Raw genomic sequence first — 19,681 nt, 5'->3', positions numbered from 1 at the left:
AAATTTCAGCACAGGCGGAAAAACTTAGAAGATACAAAGATAAATATAAAGGAAAAGTACAAAATAAGCAATTTATTGATGACCCAAAAAGGTTTTATAGACAATTGGGAAATAAGGTAAAAGGAATTGAAAGACTGTCAAAAAAAGAAATAGGTACATTTGAAGAAGTATCTATGAAGATCCTGTGGAAAATAACAAAGATGTTAAATGGATAGAAGTTAAAGAAATAATAAGAGGTTTAAAGGTACAGCATATGAAATGGGATGAAGTAACAGCCAGAGAGATTGAAACAAAGTTAAGAAAAGCCCCTAATTGGAAACCCCAGACCCAGCTGCAGCACCTAACTTTTGGCTGAATGTATTAACATCTTTGCACGAAGATTTAGCCATGAGTAAGAACTATTAACATGTGCACCCCAAATAGACACCAACCTGGTTAACAACAGGACAAACAATGCTCCTACTTAAGAGTGAACCTGCAAGCTACCCTAAAAATTATAGACCAATAACTTGCCTTCCAACAGCATATAAGTTATACACGGGAACTGATGCCAACAGAGTTTATAGTCATTTAGAAAAAAACTCAATTATGGCAGTAGAGCAAAAGGGCAATAAAAGAAAGTCATAGGGAACAAAGGATCATTTGTTGTTAAACAAAGTTATTGTGGAAAAATGTAAAAAGGGGAATAATCTAAGTATGGCATGGATTGACTATAAAATAAGCATTTGATATTATCCCACATTCATGGATAAAAGAGTGCTTAAAAATGTATAAGATACACCCTACACTGACTGACTGCATTGCACTGACCATGAAACAGTGGCAGATCACTTTGCAATTAAACCATGATAAAGGACAAATTATTATCCCAGGGATAAAAATTCAACGGGGGATATTCCAGGGTAACTCTTTGTCACAGCTGCTATTCTGCCTTGCCCTTAACCCATTAAACTGTCTATTTAACAGCTTAGGCCATGGCTATAATTTGGCTCCTAGAAAACAAAGTGTAAAGACTTCACATATTCTTTTTGTTGATGATTTAAAACTGTATAGTTCATCAGCTGAAGAACTGAAAGCACAACTGCAAGTTGTCAAATTTTTTTCAGATGATATAAGGATGTCATTTGGTTTTAATAAATGTGTAAAAGCAACCTTTAAAGCAGGAAAACTGCAACACCAGGAAAACATCAGTTTGGGACAAGAATGTGACATAAAAGAACTTGAGCAAGAAAGATTGTATAAATATTTGGGAATTGATGAAGGATCAACAATAAAGCACGAAGAAATGTGAATAAAACTTAGTAAGGAATACTTCAGAAGACTTAAATTAATCCTGAAAACAGCATTGACATCTAGGAACAAAATCCAGGCTATAAACCAATTTGCTCTTCTTGTCCTAACTTACAGTTTTGGAGTGATTGACTGGCCCCAAAACGTGTTGGATAGATTGGATAGGAAAACAAAAAGGATGCTTCATGTTCACCAAATGATTTATAAAATCAGTGAATACCAAGATTATATATTCCCCATTCTGAAAGAGGGATGGGCCTCCTTAAAAGTGATTATACATATAAATCTGCAGTTGTGGGACTCCACACATATCTGCTGACCTCTCAAGACCCAAATGTAGTGAAAGTTTTGAAACATGAGGAGAATAAATCTAAGATGACTTCTCTGCTTACTCTAGGAGTAGCATATTGGTGTCAAGCAGGAATGGTAATGAAACCAGATGTAGATAATATCAGGCAGCAACTGAATGTGCCAAAAAACAAAAGAAAGAATATAAGGTGAAGGACCAGATGAAAATGCAAGAAATGTGGAAAAAGTATAAATATATTTGCAAGTATAGAAAACTTCTGGAAGAACCTCAGGAACGAACACAGGAATGGTTGAGGAGAGGCGAATTGAAACCAAGAGATGAAAGGTTAATATTGGCAGCCCAAGACAAGGGGCTGCATACACGTTGGTTTACAAAGTCCAATGAACATGTAGGAGGAACAGACAAATGTAGATTTTGTGAAACCAAATCGGAAACAGTCGCACACCTCATTGCTGGTAGTGACATACTAATGGCAAAAAGACTGTATACTGAAAGGCATAATACTGTGGCAAGACTGTTGCACTGGGGATTGTGCAAACATTATGGTATTGAAGTGGCTGAAAAACACTGGAAACGTGAGCCACAAGGCATCATAGAAAATGAAGAAGTCTACATCACATGGGATTACCTATTACCAACAGTTCAAAAGATAGATGCTAGAAAACCAGATATAGTGGTCCAAGAAAAGAAGACAAAAGTAGCATTGCTCATTGAAATCGCCACACCCAGTGACTACAGTGTCTTGCATACAGAGAGACACAAAGTCATAAAATATCAGGATTTGCAGGCAGAAATGAGAGCAATGTGGAAGAAAGATACCCAGACCATTCCAACAGTAGTAGGAGCAACAGGTCTTATAAAAAAGAGCCTACAATCATATTTAGATATGCTGCCAAACCATGTAACTTCATATGACTTGCAGAAGGTGTCACTACTGGGCACATTGTGGGTGCTGTGAAGAGCACTACTGACTAATATCAAAGAGTGAAACAATACTAATTTCATGAACTTTAATCATACTTTGACTTAGGAATGGGGTACATTCCTGTCACAGTATTAGAAACTGAAAAGATTTGGAGAAATTAAAAAGGCTGGTGATGCCATTGGTAGGGGGTGTGGCCAGTATCATATTGGCCACTCTCCCATGTCCCACTTTGGCCCGGTTAAAAGGTGGCAACCTACTCACCAGTAAACGGCACTGATGCTCAGTTTTAAAGAAGTGACCCTTTAAAACTCTGTGTTTTGTAACTATAGTAGAAAAGAATACCAGAAATTAGTAGGAAAAAGAATGATGAAATAAGGCAACTTTACTGGAAAATGTATTTATTTAATATATGCAAATTTTGGAAGTGTCACCATTTTTCTCTGCTGGCAGGAAAGCCCTAAAGGGCTTTATGCCCAAATTTGTCTTTTAGTCAGTTCAGCTCAAGTTGCTTGACAGTTGCATGTGGAAGGTGCCCAGAAGCTTTGGAAGCTGGCTAGCTGTTATATCCTTGTCAGGATATAATCCATATAGCTAAGGCTACTGCAGCAGTGATCAATGTGAAGAACCCATATTTTCCAATAATTATTTGGATTTCAACAGCTGTCAGCCAAGACACACAAAAAGAACAGTTTCAAGGGTCAGTTAGTGAGAGCACTCAGAATGTGTTCCAACAAGGTCAGCTTTCAGATGGAACTAAGTTGTTGTTGTTGTTGTCTTTTGGCTTTTACCAGTTAGGGGTCGCCACAGCGGAACTCCGGTCTGCTAATGATTGGCAGCAGATTTTCATGAACGCTGAGGTGCCAGCTCGATGTTCAACCTTCAACGAAGGCACGCCCATTTACGCATGTCTTTCAAATGCCCACCCAACCACGGGGAGGACATGCAGACTCCACACAGAAGGCACTCTCCGCACTCCAGCCGAGAACTGAACGGGAGAACCTCTTGCTGTGAGGCAGATGGAACTAAGTAATTTATTTTTTATGTTCCAAGAAAGAGGATAGCCACAAGCTCTGTTATTTAAGATTACTGAGGAAGTTCTCAATGGATGGGGCACTAAGTACAATCCACTACTAGTTAATGACATGGGGGTAGTGCCCCATGACGCAAGGATGAAACACGATCAGGAGAAGATTTGCACCAACTCCATGGTGTTACCATTTGGTATGTCCACCAAATAAATAAACAAATAAATAAATAAATAAATAAAACAAATAAAAAAACATATTCAGCGGTACTGCTGATACTTTTACAACCATTGGTGAAACTCTAAGATTTGTCTATAACGTTGGGAAGAACTTAAAATTTTTATTTGAACACCCCGGGATAAAGACAATGTACAGTAATAAGGGCACTAGATGTTGTGGTGCATGCAACCAATATAGATACATTTTAGAAGAACAGAAAATAACTATTACAACCCTCACCCACACACACACACACACACACACACACACACACACACACACACACACACACACACACACACACTAATACATTTAGGAGACAGGAATTGTAATACCAGATGAATAGTGTACACAGGAATTTGCTCAAGCTGTAAATATTTCTACATTGGTAAGACAGAAATATATTTTCGTAAATGTATTTATGAACATTTGTATGCAATTGCCAAAAGCAACATGAACAGTGCCCTATGTAGACACAGTGAGACCTGCACCACATTCACAAAGTTTAAGTTTGGTATTTTAGAAACAATACCTAACAGCGTCAGAGGGAGCAGTTGGGAAACACAGACAGAGAAAAGGGAGCTCATTTGGCAACTTAGGATGAATGCCACAGGAATACCTGGTTTAAATGACCACACCTCATTGGCACTAATACTTAAACTATTATCAGCTGAACTATAAATAAAGAGAAATAACCAAAAAACACATATTAAGGTTTATTTGGACCCCTACTATTAAAATAGAGTCTGAGAAGAGATCTAATATAATGATTTAAAACTTGCATTATTCACACCTAGTATTAATTTTTGCTACTTTTTAAAATTTGAGTAATTCACCAATATATAAGGGTTGGTGACTGTGATGGGTCCCTACTCAGGGCCAGCAATCAAGGAGACTCAATCCTCACCACTGACTCCAGTGAGGGATGGTCACTAAGAGCAAATATGGATTCATGCAGTATTTTCATATGCAGCTCACTGCATCAAGCCCAATTTCCTTTAAGAGCACACAGGGAGCATGCTCCAGACCTGGGGCTGGACTCTCTTTCTCTCATCAGGCCCACAGAAAACTCCACACTGACCACTTTGGAGCTCTGTGTTCCTATTCCCAGTAACTGACACACACACTTGGATATTTGAGTTTCACATACACACATACACAGAGGGAAAAGCTGGCACAAATTTACTAGCTGTGCCCCTTTCTACCCAGACTCTGAGGTGATCACACTGCCACCAGTCAGCTACCCTAAGGCCCTTACAAAGAGTACCCCATTATACCTTGTAAAATTAATGCCAATATAAATAGTAGGGTGTGACCAAAGCACTGAGGCTTTCATGAGCGGCCACATGAAGCATAAGTACCCTCAAGATGTTAAAAGTATTCTCTAAAGGGCCAGCCATAATGAAGGGTATTAAAATATTTAATGATGAATAATAAAACAGAAAACAGGAGAATACTGAATACAGTAAACAACAGAGTTCCAAACGCAGAAATATAAAAATAATACAGTTGGATAGTTTCTCACAGATGCAGAAAACAATACTAAACTATTCTCACTAAATGTTCATGATGAAAGAATTACTGTTCCCTGACTACTTACTAAAGCAAGGCAAGCTGATGTATGCTGAGTGTCTTACCACAGCAAAAGCCAGATGATGTCTCTCTTTGCTTGTGTGGATGTGTGAGATATATATCCTGTCAGAAATCTTTCCTGTCAAGATTCCAAAGTGCTGCTGTGAGAGTTCCTAAGAAACCAAATGCTGGTTAGAGATTGACATCACCTCTGGTCACCTGACTCAGGTACAATATACACATAGAGCTATGCTAATATCTGTGACAGCATCTGAAAGCTATAACACAATTTCAAACTTTCCACCCTTCCAGGGTTCTGTGATAAACATACATATTTGATCAGTTACAACAATACAACCTAATACACATGCATACATTCTTTATGTCCAGCAGGACCTACTATTGATGCATTTTTAACACAAGTAACTTTACAAATATATTTTTAATTCAAACATCTGTACAAATCAGTGTGATAGTCAAATAACATAAAATTCATTACAAAACTCTAGCTAGCTTTGCTGGCATATGTACACATGTACTGCCCTACTTTCCCTGGCACAGATGGCATTACCTCATAACAACACATCTCTCCCTCCTTTGAAAACACAAGCTAGTTTTTCAAGTGACTCTGGAAAAACATAGCTTGAGAGAAGTGGGCCTATTTGGGAACACCGTAACTGATACCATGTCTTGACAGCCCATCTACATTGGCATTGCTGACCTTACTACAGTACCACACTGTCATGGTTCCACCTTAATAACTTGGCATTTTGCTGACTGGCTCAATTTAGCCATGTTAAGGGATTGCTGTCTGTAACCACAGTGAATTTCCTTCCATACAGATAGGGCTGAAGTTTCTGCAGTGTCCATACTATGGCTAGACATTCCTTTTCTACAGCTACATAACATTCCTCCCTGGGTTGGAGTCTATGGCTGAGATATAGAACTGGGTACTCTTCTCCCTCTGAATAAACCTGGCTGAGTGCAGCCCCCACCCCATGGATTGAAGCATCCACTTGCACAAAAAATTCTTTGATGTAATCTGGAGTGGCTAACACAGGGGGTCCTTCCAAAGCCACTTTAAGCTTTTTGGAATGCCTGCTTGCAGGCTGGGGTCCACACTGCCTTATCTGGCCTGTTTTTTCTTGTCAGGTCTTTGATCATCAGATCCCCCTCAGACTCCTCCTGTCATCCACTGCAAATACTTAGCACCAGGGCCTCCCTATCATAGTAAGGCTTCATCATGTTAACATGATACAGTTTGTCCCCCTGCCTCCTACCTAGCAGGTTTACCATGTAATTAATATCACTGACCTTCTTTACCACTTTGAAGGGTCCCTTCCAAGCTGCCTGTGGCTTATTGTGTATGTCAGCAATGAGCACCATAACCTGGTATCCTCCAGCATACTCTCTGGCTAGAGCAATCTGGTCATATCAGCTGTTGGGCTCCTGCAAGGTTCTCCTGTGCCAAGCTCATGAGTTCCCTAAGCCTTGTCCTGAGGTTTAAGACATATGCCATAACAGACTTGTAGAATATTTGGTGTGTGTTGTACCTTTAAGAAGCATTTCCAAGGACAGCACATGCATATAAATAGCAAGCATGTGCTAGCTTCATTGCCATTTTGAGAGTGCAGCCAGAGAGTAAGCATGTATGAGTTTAATATCTAGTTTGTTTATAGGTTTATCTAAGTTAAAGTTATTAAGCCTCAATCCTAATGTGTTTGCACATAATAAAGCTGCTTGAACAGAACCCATGAATACTTGTCTGTTTTATCCTGACTGGCTGAAAAACATGGTATCAGAACCAAGATTCCAGAGACTGCTTTTCAGAGCTACGAGGTGCAGTGTTAACAGTGAAGGTAAACTAAGAGAACTGAGTACAAAAAAAGGGCCAGAAATGAACTAAAGATAATGAAAACTTGCATGAATGGTTTATTTTATAAAAACAGATTAAAAGGAGCATTACAAGAGCACAAACCGCATTATTAAGCAAGCGAGAGGCACAAAAAAGTTTATTAATTAAGCAAAATGTTTAAAATTAAAATATTTGATAAAATGATTATCAGAAAAGCACATAAAGGGTTTTGAACTACCTCAGGAAAGCAAAATGAGCACAAGAAAAGTATAATGGGCATAAAAAAATTAAACAAAATGAATATAATAAGGGCAAAAAGGGCACATTAAGCATAAATAAAGCAAAAATGAATGTAATAAGGGCAAAAAGGGCACATTAAGCATAAATAAAGCAAGGCGACTGCATTTTTTTGGCAAAGTACTGTGTTTTGGCATAATTACTGTTTCACATTTGTACTGCAGTGGTGATGCTGCGGTAGCATTGTCGCCTCACAGTAAGACGTTGTCCTGTTCGATTCTCAGCTAGAGCGTCTTCTGCGTGGAGACATGTGTGAATGGGCGTACCTTCGTTGAAGGTTATGCGTCAGGGCCGGCAACTCGGCACATAAAAATCTACTGCCAATCATTAGCGGACCGGAGTTCCGCTGTGGCGACCCCTAACTGGGAAAAGCCGAAAGATACAACAACTGTTTCACATTGTGTTAAGGGCATAACTAAAGTTATTTGAAGTATCTCAAAGTGTGTAAAAGTGCTTACAGTCTGAGCTTATTACTGTGCATTTATTCCGAAGAGTTTATTTGTGTGCAAAGTGCAACTATTTCGTAAAGTGCAGTCAAAATACAGCCATTTCGAAAAGTTTCTTGTGCTGGGTGTGTCTATTTACAAAGTGCCACCATTACAGTGAATTTCTTCCACTGCAAAGAGTTATTTAGCAAAATATAGCCATTGGGAAAGTTTCAGTGTGCTATGTACTGTTTATTCGCAATGTCCAGTTACTTTGAAATGTTTCTTATTCTGAGCTTCTTCTGCCCAGTTTATTCACACAGTGCAGTTATTTTGAAATGTTTCTTACACTAAGAGATGATTTCTTACAGTACAGTAATTTCAAGAGTATTCTTGTGCCCAAGAGACTTATTTCACAAAGTTCACTTATTCAGAGGCTTGTTGTGCTATTGAGCATAGTTACAAATATTGGCTTAAATTTCTGGCATAGATATATGTGTGTCTGTTCATGCATACTTGCAAAAGCCTTCACTGGTATGTGTTAATATGGTAGGCAGATTTCGAAAAGCATCACCACTTGTATTTAGTCAGAATATTGCAGAGAATTGGAGAATATTTCAGCAAGAGTATGATATTTTTATACAAGCAACTTATTCTGATAAAGATGCATGCACCAGGACATTCATTTTGCTAAACTTGTTTGGGTCAGAGGCCATTGAAAGACAGTGTTCATTTGTGTATGCACCAGCAGTTTATGAGGGAGAAGGTGAAAACAGTTATATTGTTATACAGGCTGAATGAAGACCCTGAGTGTTTGAAACGCAAATTCAGGGAAATGTGTAACCCCCAGACAAATGTTAGATTAGAAAGGCATTTGTTTTACACAAGAGATCAAAAGCAAGGGGAAACTTTTGCATATTACAGACTTGAGAAGCAAAGCTAAACCGTGCAGGTTTGGTGACTTAAAAGATGAGTTAATAAAGGACAGGCTTGTGTGTGTTATTAGTAGTGCTGCAGTGATAAAGATTTTGCTTTGTCACAGTGATTTAATGCAGAGCAAAGCTATTAAAATTTGTCAAATCCTTGAAGTTACAGAAAGACACACAGGTATGGTTGTAAGTGATAAGAGCATGGTTTCATCAGGCTCCAGAACAAATGTAGACAGCATGCAACATGTGGCTAGCAGAAGCAGGCCTAAGCACATGGCACCTGCCACCCCTGCAGGCTCCCCAGGTAAAAGTTAACCCATAGATTTCCAGCAAGTTCTAAGAAAAGGACATGCTCAGCGAAGTACAAGGGTGAGTCAGGAAAACCCAAATCAAGCTTTATTGTTAACTGTCACAATTGTGGTGCCAATCTTGAGTCTAAAAGAGAAAAATGCTTAGCATTTGGTCAGCAATGCCACAAGTGTAAAAAATGGAACAATTTTCAAAAGTTTTGTAAATCAAGTAAACCTCATACAGTTATAAAGAAGAGTCACTTAAAAAAGCAAGTTGATCACACAGACAGTTGCAATAGATGATGTATCAGTAATTGCTGAAAAGGTTGATGCAGTAGATTTGTTGGCAAAGAATGAAGTGTTTTGTGCTTCCCAGATCAATGGTAAAACCACTGAGCTCAAAGTAGCCTGGTTTAAAGTGTAATGTTATATCAGCAGACACTTTTGCTAAGGTGAGAGCTGGTGAACAACTTAATGTGGCCAGTTGTGTGAAACTTGTTGCTTATGGGGGTGAAAAAATTCAAACCAAAGGCTCAGTAGTGCTTTCATGTTATTTGGCCAGGAACTGTTACAGCTTGTTATTCTATGTAGTCTGAAGACCTGTGCAGTCATTATTGGGTCTCAGAGACAGTTTGAGAATGAAGCTGCTTTCTATTGCCAAAGAAGTTCATCATATAAGCATATAACCTACTTCCAATTTCACTGAAGCTATTTTTCAGAGTATGCTGATGTTTTCAATGACAAGTTGGGCAAACTTCCAGTTGTGTATTCTATGGAGTTAGACCCAGAGATTAATTCAGTGGTCAGACTGGCAAGAAAAGTTCCGATAGCTATGTAGGATAAAGTCAAAGCTCATCTGGATAAAATGGTGCAGCAAGGTGTAATTTGTCCAGTTACAAAACCAACTGAATGGGTGTCATCCATGGTAGCAACTCACAGAAAAGGCTCAGACAAAATCAGTATATGTATTGACCCAAGGGATTTGAACAAAGCATTAAAGAGACCACATCATCCTATGTGTACAGTCAAGGAAGTCACAAGCCTAATACCGAATGCCACTGTTTTTTCTGTGTTGGATGCAAAAAGTTAATTTTGGTAAGTGATGCTTGATCACAAATCTTCACTACTGACTACTTTCAGTACCCCATTTGGAAGATATAGATTCCTCAGGATACCATTTGGAATAAATTCTGCAAGTGAAGTCTTTCAGCATGCAATGGAGGAATTTTTTTCAGGTTATCCTTGTGCCATAATAGTTGATGATTTATTAGTTGGAGGCAATGGTGAAGCAGAGCATGACAGAAACCTTAGAAGAGTTCTAGACAGAGCACGTGAAGTGAACTTAAAGTTCAATCCTCTGAAGTGCAAATTCAGACTACCAAAAGCTACATATGTAGGTAATTTATTTACCACCACTGGCTTGGTGATCAGACCCATCCAAGCAAGCAGCCATTCTTGAGATGCCACCACCAGATAATGTTCAAGCTTTACAACATTTTCTTCGTATGGTCACCTATTTAGACAAGTTTATACCAGACTTCAGTGAGTTGACAGCACTTTTGAGAGAGCAAATGTGGAAAAATGTTACATTGTCTTGGTTGGAACAGCACCACAGAGCATTTGAAGACCATAAGCAGAAAACTGCCACCACACCTACATTAAGATACTACAATGTCAATAAACCAGTAACTCTTTCCTGTGATGCTTCAAAATTTGGTCTTGTCGCAGTTATTCTTCAAGAAGGCAGACCAGTAACCTATGCATCTAGATCTCTTACCCAAAATGAAATGCAATATGCTCAGATTGAGAAAGAACTTTTGGCAATAGCATTTGCATGTTCAGAGTTTCATGATTATATCTATGGTCGAGCTATTCAGATCAAAACTGATCACCAACCTCTTGTCACTATTTTAAAAAAGCCTATGCATTCAGCTCCAGCGAGATTACAAAGAATGATGCTCAAATTGCAAAAGTACAACTTGAAAATGGTCTATACAAAAGGCAAACTTCTTTATCTGGCTGATACCTTAACCAGATCACCCAGAAATATTTATTTATTTATTTTACATTTGTTAACCGGGCTAGTCTAACTGGATATATGTCCATTTTCAGTAGAGGCCTGGAGAGATAAGCTCCAAAAAAATAAAAACAAAACACAGCAAATAACATATAACAACATCAGTCATATATACAATGCACATTACAGGTTAACACAGAATTTTCAGAGAGGGCAGAAATCATAACAGTGCAAAATGCAGGTACAATACAACATACAGGCACAATACATAAAAAAGAGGCAAATACAACGGAACAGCTTAATGCAGAGAATTTTTACTTTGATGTCAAGGAAGTACGTAATTTTTCTACCAGGAGACTTGGTGAGCTGAGAGATCATACAAGGACTGATCCAATTTTGCAAAAGCTCAACCACGGCATTAATGCTGGATGGCCATTAAAGCGATCTAGTGTATCACCTAAAGTGCAAACTTATTTTCCTTACAGAGATGAGATGTTGATGGAAGATGGTATTATTTTCAAAGGTCCTAAAATTGTAGTTTCTGCTTCCTTACAACATGAATATATCCAGATTTTGCATCGTGGTCACCCAGGTTCTGAATCTACCAAAAGAAGGATGAGAGGACTAGTGTTTTGGCCTTCTCTAGTAAAATACATTGATAAAGTACTTTTCTTCTTGTTCAGTATGCAATAGTACTAAACTTTATTTTCAAAAAGAACCATTTCATCTAAGTCAAGTTCCTGAACTACCTTGGTCAACAGTAGCCACTGATATATTCGAGTGGAACAATCAGCATTACTTAGTGTTGGTAGACGCTTATTCAAACTGGTTTGTGATTGATGTCAATTCTCAGTCCATGGTAGTCCACAAAATGTTATTTCTGACAATGGTACCCACCCTACCAGCCAGTTGTTTCAGAAATGTGCAAAAGAATGGGACTTTGTACATGTTACTAGTAGTCCAGAATAAACACTGTCAAATGGACTAGCTGAGCGTGCAGTACAGAGTGCAAAGCAATTATTAGAGAAGTCAAAGCATGATAATACTGATGTCTTTTTGAACTTAATCTCAGGAACATATCCTGTGACAATACACTTGGCTCGCCTGCTTAGAGACTTCTATCTAGGCAAAACAAAACAACATTGCCTATTAGTTCCAGTTTGTTGAGGCCTAAAGCAAAGAACAACAGAACAATCAAAGCCCAACTATTCAGAAAGTTTTCTTTCAAGAAGTCCAGCTTTGATGAATCGAGCAGATTTCTTCATCCATTGAAAGAAGGAGAGACAGTGAGGATACAAATGGAGAAAGGTTTCGATCGGATTGGTCAAGTAACAGGTATATGTGCCAAGCCAAGATCCTACTTCTTAGAATCTGAGGGTGTGGAATACAGGAGAAATCATAGACATCTTCTTCTTGTATCAGAATCGATATTGCAGCATTGTTCCTGTGATACAGTCTCTAGATCTCAGAACAATCTAGACAATGTTCCTGTTGCAGAACGTGTCATAATTTCCACTTCAGTTCCTGGTGATGTTGCTGATGTCCCCAAAATTGAACATTCAGCAGAGACAGTCTCAGTTGCTAGACCTGATTGTAATTTCTGTGTCATATGATTAGGTTGTATTTCCAAACCTAGTGTGAAATATGCAGCAACTGGGACATAATTGTCTATATGTATTTAGTTCTGTATAATTGCATGACAAAGAGCCATTTTTATCAATTGCATGTCAATCAATGTTGTCAATATTGCATGACTCATTTCTCCAAGAGGGAGGATGTAGAATAGTGTGTGCATGTTGTACCTTTAAGATGCATTTCCAAGGACAAGCACGTGCATATAAATAGCAAGCACATGCTAGCTTCAGTGCCATTTTGAGAGTGCAGCAAAGAGTGAGCATGTAGGAGTGTAATAGCTAGTTTGTTTATACGTTTATCTAAGTTAAAGTTATTAAGCCTAAATCCTGATGTGTTTGTACATAATAAAGTTGCCTGAACAGAACCCACAAATGCTCATCTGTTTTATCCTGACTGGACAAGTGATAGACTCCTTGTGGGATTCACACTCACCCTCCCACTCATCATGAATCATATCTAAAAGCCCCAATCACCCTATGCCCATACAGCAACTCAAAGCATGAAAAATGTGTGGAGTCCTGGGGTGCCTCTCTGTATGCAAAGAGCAGATGGGGTAAATGTTTCTCCCACTCTTTTTTAAACTGGTCTGCAAACACCTGTAGCATGGTCTTTAGTGTAGAGTTTAACCTCTCCACATTTCTACAAAGCCATTAGTCTGGAGGTGGTAGGGGGTGGTTTTTAGGGCACAGCACTTCCACAGACAAGCCAGCAGGCCTGATTTGAAATTGGTACCTCTGTCAGTCGGTATTTCTCTTGATAAACCTACCCTGCTAAAAATCTCTAACAGAAACATTTACCACCTTCTTTGCCTCTATGGAGGACAGAGCCTCCACCCCAACCTATCTAGTAGCATAATCTACTCATCATCATCCTCATCAGCCCTTTTTCCCATTTTTTCTACATGGGTTTGGGGTATTGTGTTAACTGTTGCCAACTCTCTTGATTCAGTGCCACATTCCTGCCTTCTTCAACACTCATGTCTGACTGTTGCAGATCTTTCACACAATCCATCCACCTTTTTGCTGGATGTCCTCACTTCCTCTTACCTTCTTCCTGTCTGTCCCAAATCTTCCTCACCAGACTGTCTTCTGCTTTTCTGTACGTGTGTCCAAACCACTGTAATATGTTCTCTTTGATCTTTTCTGCAATTGGAGCTGAATACAATGCCCCTGTCAGCATGTACTTTACAAAGCACATGTAGCAGCTGGAGAGACCACAGAGATTCCTCACCCGGAGAATCCAGGGCCTCAAACATCTACCCTACACAGATAGGCTAAAAGCCCTGTCCCTCTACTCAGTCTCCTACAGACTTCTCAGAGGTGGCCTCTGTCTGACATACAAAGCAATCTCAGACCCTGCCCTGATGGGACTGCTGCATTTCTGTAAGTCAAGCTCCACTCAAGTAACCTACACATGAGACCTCAACCTGGTCTGTGACATCAATAGGACTTGTTGGCGGGACAGATTTGTGTTCCAGAGACTCCCTCTTTTGTGGAATAGACTCCCTCTCCATGTAAAGCAGAGTACTTCATTAAACCTTTTTAAGTGCAACCTGGATAACTGGATGGGGAACAGAAAATACAGCCCTGGGATTCCACATATGTCCCTGCATAGACAGTGGACAGTAGAACATGAGCTAAATTCTTGGCTAGGCTTGTAAGGGCCTCAGGGCCAATAGCCTAGTAACATCCTATGATCCTATGATCCTATGAGCTACTTTGGCTTCTGCTCTTATGTCCTCATTTCTTCGTTTGTCCCACAATGTGCATCCTACCACTCTTCTCAGGCACTTCATTTACATTGCCTCTAGCTTCTTCAACTCTTCTGCCTTTACTGCCTAGGTTTCTGTACCATACAGTAGTACTGGTCACACCACTGTCTTTTACACCTTACATTTCAGCTTCTTTGGCATTCTTCTGTCATAGACTACACCTAACACTCTATGCCATTTGGCTACAGCCCCTCTGATTCTAGCTTTGATCTCTTAATTCAGACTTCTCTTCTCCTCAACCACCCCCCAGACACTTGAAGCTGTTTACCTGTTCCACTATCTTCCCTTATATCTCTGTTCTCAGCTTCTTCTGATTTCCCCAGTTTGCTGCCATTACCACTGTCTTATCTGTGCTTAGTTTCATCCCATGTGCCTTCAGTTTTGCATTCTATTCTCCTATCCTTTGCTGAAGTTCTAGCTCAGAGTCTGCCTGTAATGCCACATCGTCTGCATACAGCAACTTTGTTGATCTGTCCCCTCCGACCTGTTTGCTAATGTAGTCCATCACCAGTATGAACACCAGTGGGCTCAGAGCTGAACCCTGGTGTACACCCACTCCCACTGGGAACCCCTCTGTGAGGCCGAATAATGTTTATACTTGAATCATTGGGTCCTTGTATATAGCCTCCACTAATTCTACCAATGTTTCTGGGACTTTAAACCACCGCAGTACTGCCCAGATCGGCTTTCTTGGGACCTTGTCATATTCTTTCTCCAAGTCTAGGAATGCCCAGTTGGACTGTCTCCTCATCTCTAGCTTCTTCTCAAGTATCTGTCCACTGCAAACATCAGGTTAATTGTGCTGCTTCCTGATCTAAATCTGAACTGCCCATCTCCCATCTTACATTCTACTACTCTGTATATCTGTTTACCAATCATCCTCTCCAGAACTTTCATGCAATGTGTTAGGAGTTTAATGCCTCTGTACTGCCCACAGTTGTGGACATCACCTTTGTTCTTGTAGACTGGCATGAGTATACTTATTCTCCAGTCATCTGGGATGTACCTTTCTCTCCACACTGCTATGAGTACTCTCAGTAGCCATTTCTCCCCTAGCTCGCCCACCATCTTTATCATATCTGCTGTGACCTCATCTGAACTGGCTTCTTTCCCTGACTTCATTTTCCTTAGTGCTGTTCTTACTTCTTCTAGGGTCGGCTTCATTTCTTCTGTCATTGTAGACTGTTTCTGGGGCAGTACAGCTTCTGTGGGGTTTTCTGCATTCAGAAGCTGCTGGCAATACTTCTTCCATCTGCCTTTGATGTCCTGTGGACTGCTGATCAGGTTGCTGCTGGCGTCCCTTATGAAGGGTGTCTGTCTATCTTCTTTATCTTTCTGTCTTTGCCTTGAAACCTGATATAGTTTCTTTGTGCCACTTACTGAGTCACTTTCCAGAAGTTGGTAGAGTGTCTCCGATGCCCTATTATTTGCTATTGCAACTTTTTCTTAGCTTCTTTGTTAGCCAACCAGTAGTTCTTACTAGCCTGGCCAGTCTTTTTTATCTCCCACTTCTTCCTGCACTCATTCTTTCTTTTGATGACTTCCTCAACTTCTTCATTCCACCACCAGCTTTCCTTATGTGCCTTATTTCCATAGCAGGCTCGGCCACATATCTTTTCTGTAGTCCTAACACATGCTGTTTTTAAGTGCTACCATTCTTGTTCAACTCCACCTATTTCCTCCTCTTCTTGGGGTGCTAGTGCCCTGAGTATTTCCTTGAACTGTTGTACTTTCTCTCCAGTCAACTTCTAGGTCTTCATCATGGTCTCTGTACATCTTAGACCCTTCTCTGACCACTGCTTGCAGCTGATTGTGGCAACTAGTGGTTTATGCTGTGGGCCGACTGTTTCACTGGGGATGACTTTGCCATCATGGATTCTACCCCAGTGCCTTTTCCTTACTAGGAGGATGTCTACCCGAGTTGCATGTTGGCTACTGTTGTATGTGATCTTGTGAGTGTCTCTCTTTCTGAACCATGTGTTGGCTACTATCACGCCATTTGCCAGACAGAAGTCTAGAATGGCTTCTCCTTTTTTATTCCTGTTGCCCCACCCATGTGGACCTAGGCATTGACCCAGCTATTCCTCATATCTTGTTCTGTCTGTCCCGATATGTGCATTCAAGTCACCCATTATTGACACCAATTCATTTTGTCCTGCTTTATCTAGTAGGTCCTCCAACTGCTGTCTGAATGCACTCTTTTCCTCATTATCACAACCCTACTGTGGGGCATAGGCTGAGATTATGAATACTGCCCTATCATTACACTGGAGTTTGATTGCTATGAGTCTGTCATTAATTATGATGATATCCCTCACTGCCTTCTGAAGCTTCTCTTTCACCACAGTTTCTAAACCATTTCTAGCCTATTCCCCTCTTGAGAAGTAGAGTCTGGATCCTAAGCCAAGTGGCTTTGCTGCACTGCCCTTCCATCTTGTCTCTTGGATACATAGGATGTCCAGCTTCCTCCATATCACCATGTCATCCAGTTGCAGTCTGCATCCTGTCAGTGAACCCACATTAAGCATAGCAATTCTCAGTTCATGTTTGGCAGGTTGGTTGGTTTTATATCCAGCTTTCGCTCAACAGAGCTATTTCAGGTAACCCAGGCTAGGCAACTATAAATCAGCCAGCCAGTACCTTATTGACCCAGGGCTGCCAGGCTTTATGGCAGGCACACACTGGCCAATAGGGGCACATAACCCCCTCCCACTGTTAGCAAGGGTCCTCAACCCACTTATCACTGGTAACTACCCATGCCCATTTTGTTGACATTAGTCAACATGACCAAATCACCTAGAGCCATATTTTATACCGTCAAGTGGCTAGCCTTGCCATAGGTTGCAGTCTGTGATCCATGTTCTCCTATCCTGAGGATACTTTGCACCACAGTAGATGTCCAAAGTGGTTGGTCTGTACAACTCTTCCCCCTGTATTGCACCATGTAGAGTCTGTGCTGCTGCCCACAGCTCCATTCATTGGCAAATTTGAGATGGAAGCACTCAGCATGTTTTTCGGATGTGGGAGAAACCCCACAGAGACACAGGGAGAATGTGCAAACTCCAAACAGGGGCATTGGTCAGAGGTCAGGATTGAACCTTGTATCTTGTGCATGGAAGGTAAAGACCTTAACCATTATGCCAACTGGTCTCTTAGCATAATCTACTACCACCAGGATATACTTCTTCCCTGTGGAACTTGGGGTACTCAGAGGCCCTACAATATCCTTAGCTACCCTCTGAAATGACTCTTCAATCACAGACAAAAGCATCAGAGGAGCTTTGACCTTGTCTCCTGCCTTACATACCTTTGGCACCATTCACAGGCCCTGCAGTAACCTATTACATCCCTTGCCATCCCAGGTCAAAAAATTTCTGCTTAATATGTCTCATAGTACCCTTTATGCCCATATGACTTGCAAAAGGAATGCCATGGGCTATGGCTAGAAGTGCCAGATGGTAGGCCCTGGGAACTACCAACTGGTGTATTACCTCACCCTTTAGCCCTTCCTCGTGGGTCTACTCTCTATACAGTAACCCTTTTTTCAAGTATACAGTCTCCCCTTTTCCTTGAGAATCAGGTGCCTGCTTAACTACCTCCCTCAAGCCTTGTAATGTAGGGTATGAAATCTGAGCATGTCTCAGTTCTACCTTTCTGACCCTTCCCAGCTCCCTTTCCACTGGAAGCACTGTCTCTTCTGACAGCCTGGGTGCTACCACTTAACTATGCCCTTCCAGTCACCCTGTCCAAGGGAATATCAGTACCAACCAGCACCTGTGGCTCACTTTCAGGCTCAGTGTTTCAGGGTAGCTCTCTCCCTGAAATAGCCACCTCACCAGCCCCAGTTTCAGGTGTGGGATTGGTCTGAGTGTCCCCAAGGCTACCTGACCCACATGCTTGTCTCCAAGTCTGAATGTGTGTAACTGCATGCACACAAGGTACTGCATTATCAAAATCATTCCCTATCAAGACATCTGCAGGAGTATCTTCAAACACACTTACCTGCTTACTTTGTTTTCCACCCTCCCAGTCAAAGTGAACTCTAACCAAAGGTATTTTGATTGGGGTCTCTCCTAAAGCTCTGACTGGAGTAGACTGCTCAAGCAAGTACTGCTCCTCTTTAACAGTGCAGGCATCACAATGTTTAGTTCAAAGGCTGTGTCTCTCTAGCAGTGACCTGTCTTCCGTCCACTAAGATTGGATACAAACTTCAGTGATAATTTGGTACCCCTGTTGTCTCCCGACAACTTACCACTGGCATGCTGTTATTCCCACTTGCTGGCTCCCTCACCTTTTGTTCACCACCTTGCTTCAGTGGACATTTGTATGCTACATGGCCTCTCTGGTTACATTTAAAACATCTAACCCTTGATCCTGACTGTATACCTGAACTAGTGGTTTCCCTGTTACTGCTGGACTCTGTTGGGGTAGTTTAGGCTGCCCACCATGGGTTCCCTTATATCCATGTGCAGCACTGGGTATCCCCTTCTTGTGCAGTGGTGACCTGCTAGCTAAGTAGAGATCCCCTTTTCTCCCCAGCTCATCTATAGAGTTACAGTCCTGGTCTACCAACCAGATTCTCATGTTCTCAGGCAAAGTGCTAAGGGCTTGTTCCCTCACCAGAAGGTCTGCCAGCCCTTCAAAAGTGGTGACCTGGCACCCACTCACCCAAGTATGAAAATAAGTGCTTAACTCAGAAATATAATCATATATGCTTTCATCTGCCTTGCGTTTATGCTCATGAAACTTTTTTCTGTAAGCTTCAGGTGTTAACTTAAAACATTCCAGTAAACATTGTTTTACTTTATCAGAGTTTAAGCAATCGGTATTAGACAATTTAGAAACACCAGTTACAGCTTTACCATGGAGTAAGGGGGGTCAAGAGCCATACCTAGAGACCTTAGTCAACATTATACTGTTTACATATTCATTCCAATACATGAACAAAACTATCAAAATCGTCACCCTCTGTAAACTATGGAAGAAATTTACTGACCTTTATTGCTTCTGGGGTTCAGTTATTCCCTTCCCCATTACTTCCATAACCCTGCTGAAAAGTCAGCATCTACCTCTCATGTTGGTGCTGTTTCTCATTTTCTTCAGCCTCCAAATGCCACAGTC

This window comes from Protopterus annectens, chromosome 6.part0 (genome assembly GCF_019279795.1).
Source record: "Protopterus annectens isolate FY-2018-M chromosome 6.part0, PAN1.0, whole genome shotgun sequence".
Taxonomy (NCBI): domain Eukaryota; kingdom Metazoa; phylum Chordata; order Ceratodontiformes; family Protopteridae; genus Protopterus; species Protopterus annectens.
This window is presented reverse-complemented; position numbering follows the sequence as displayed.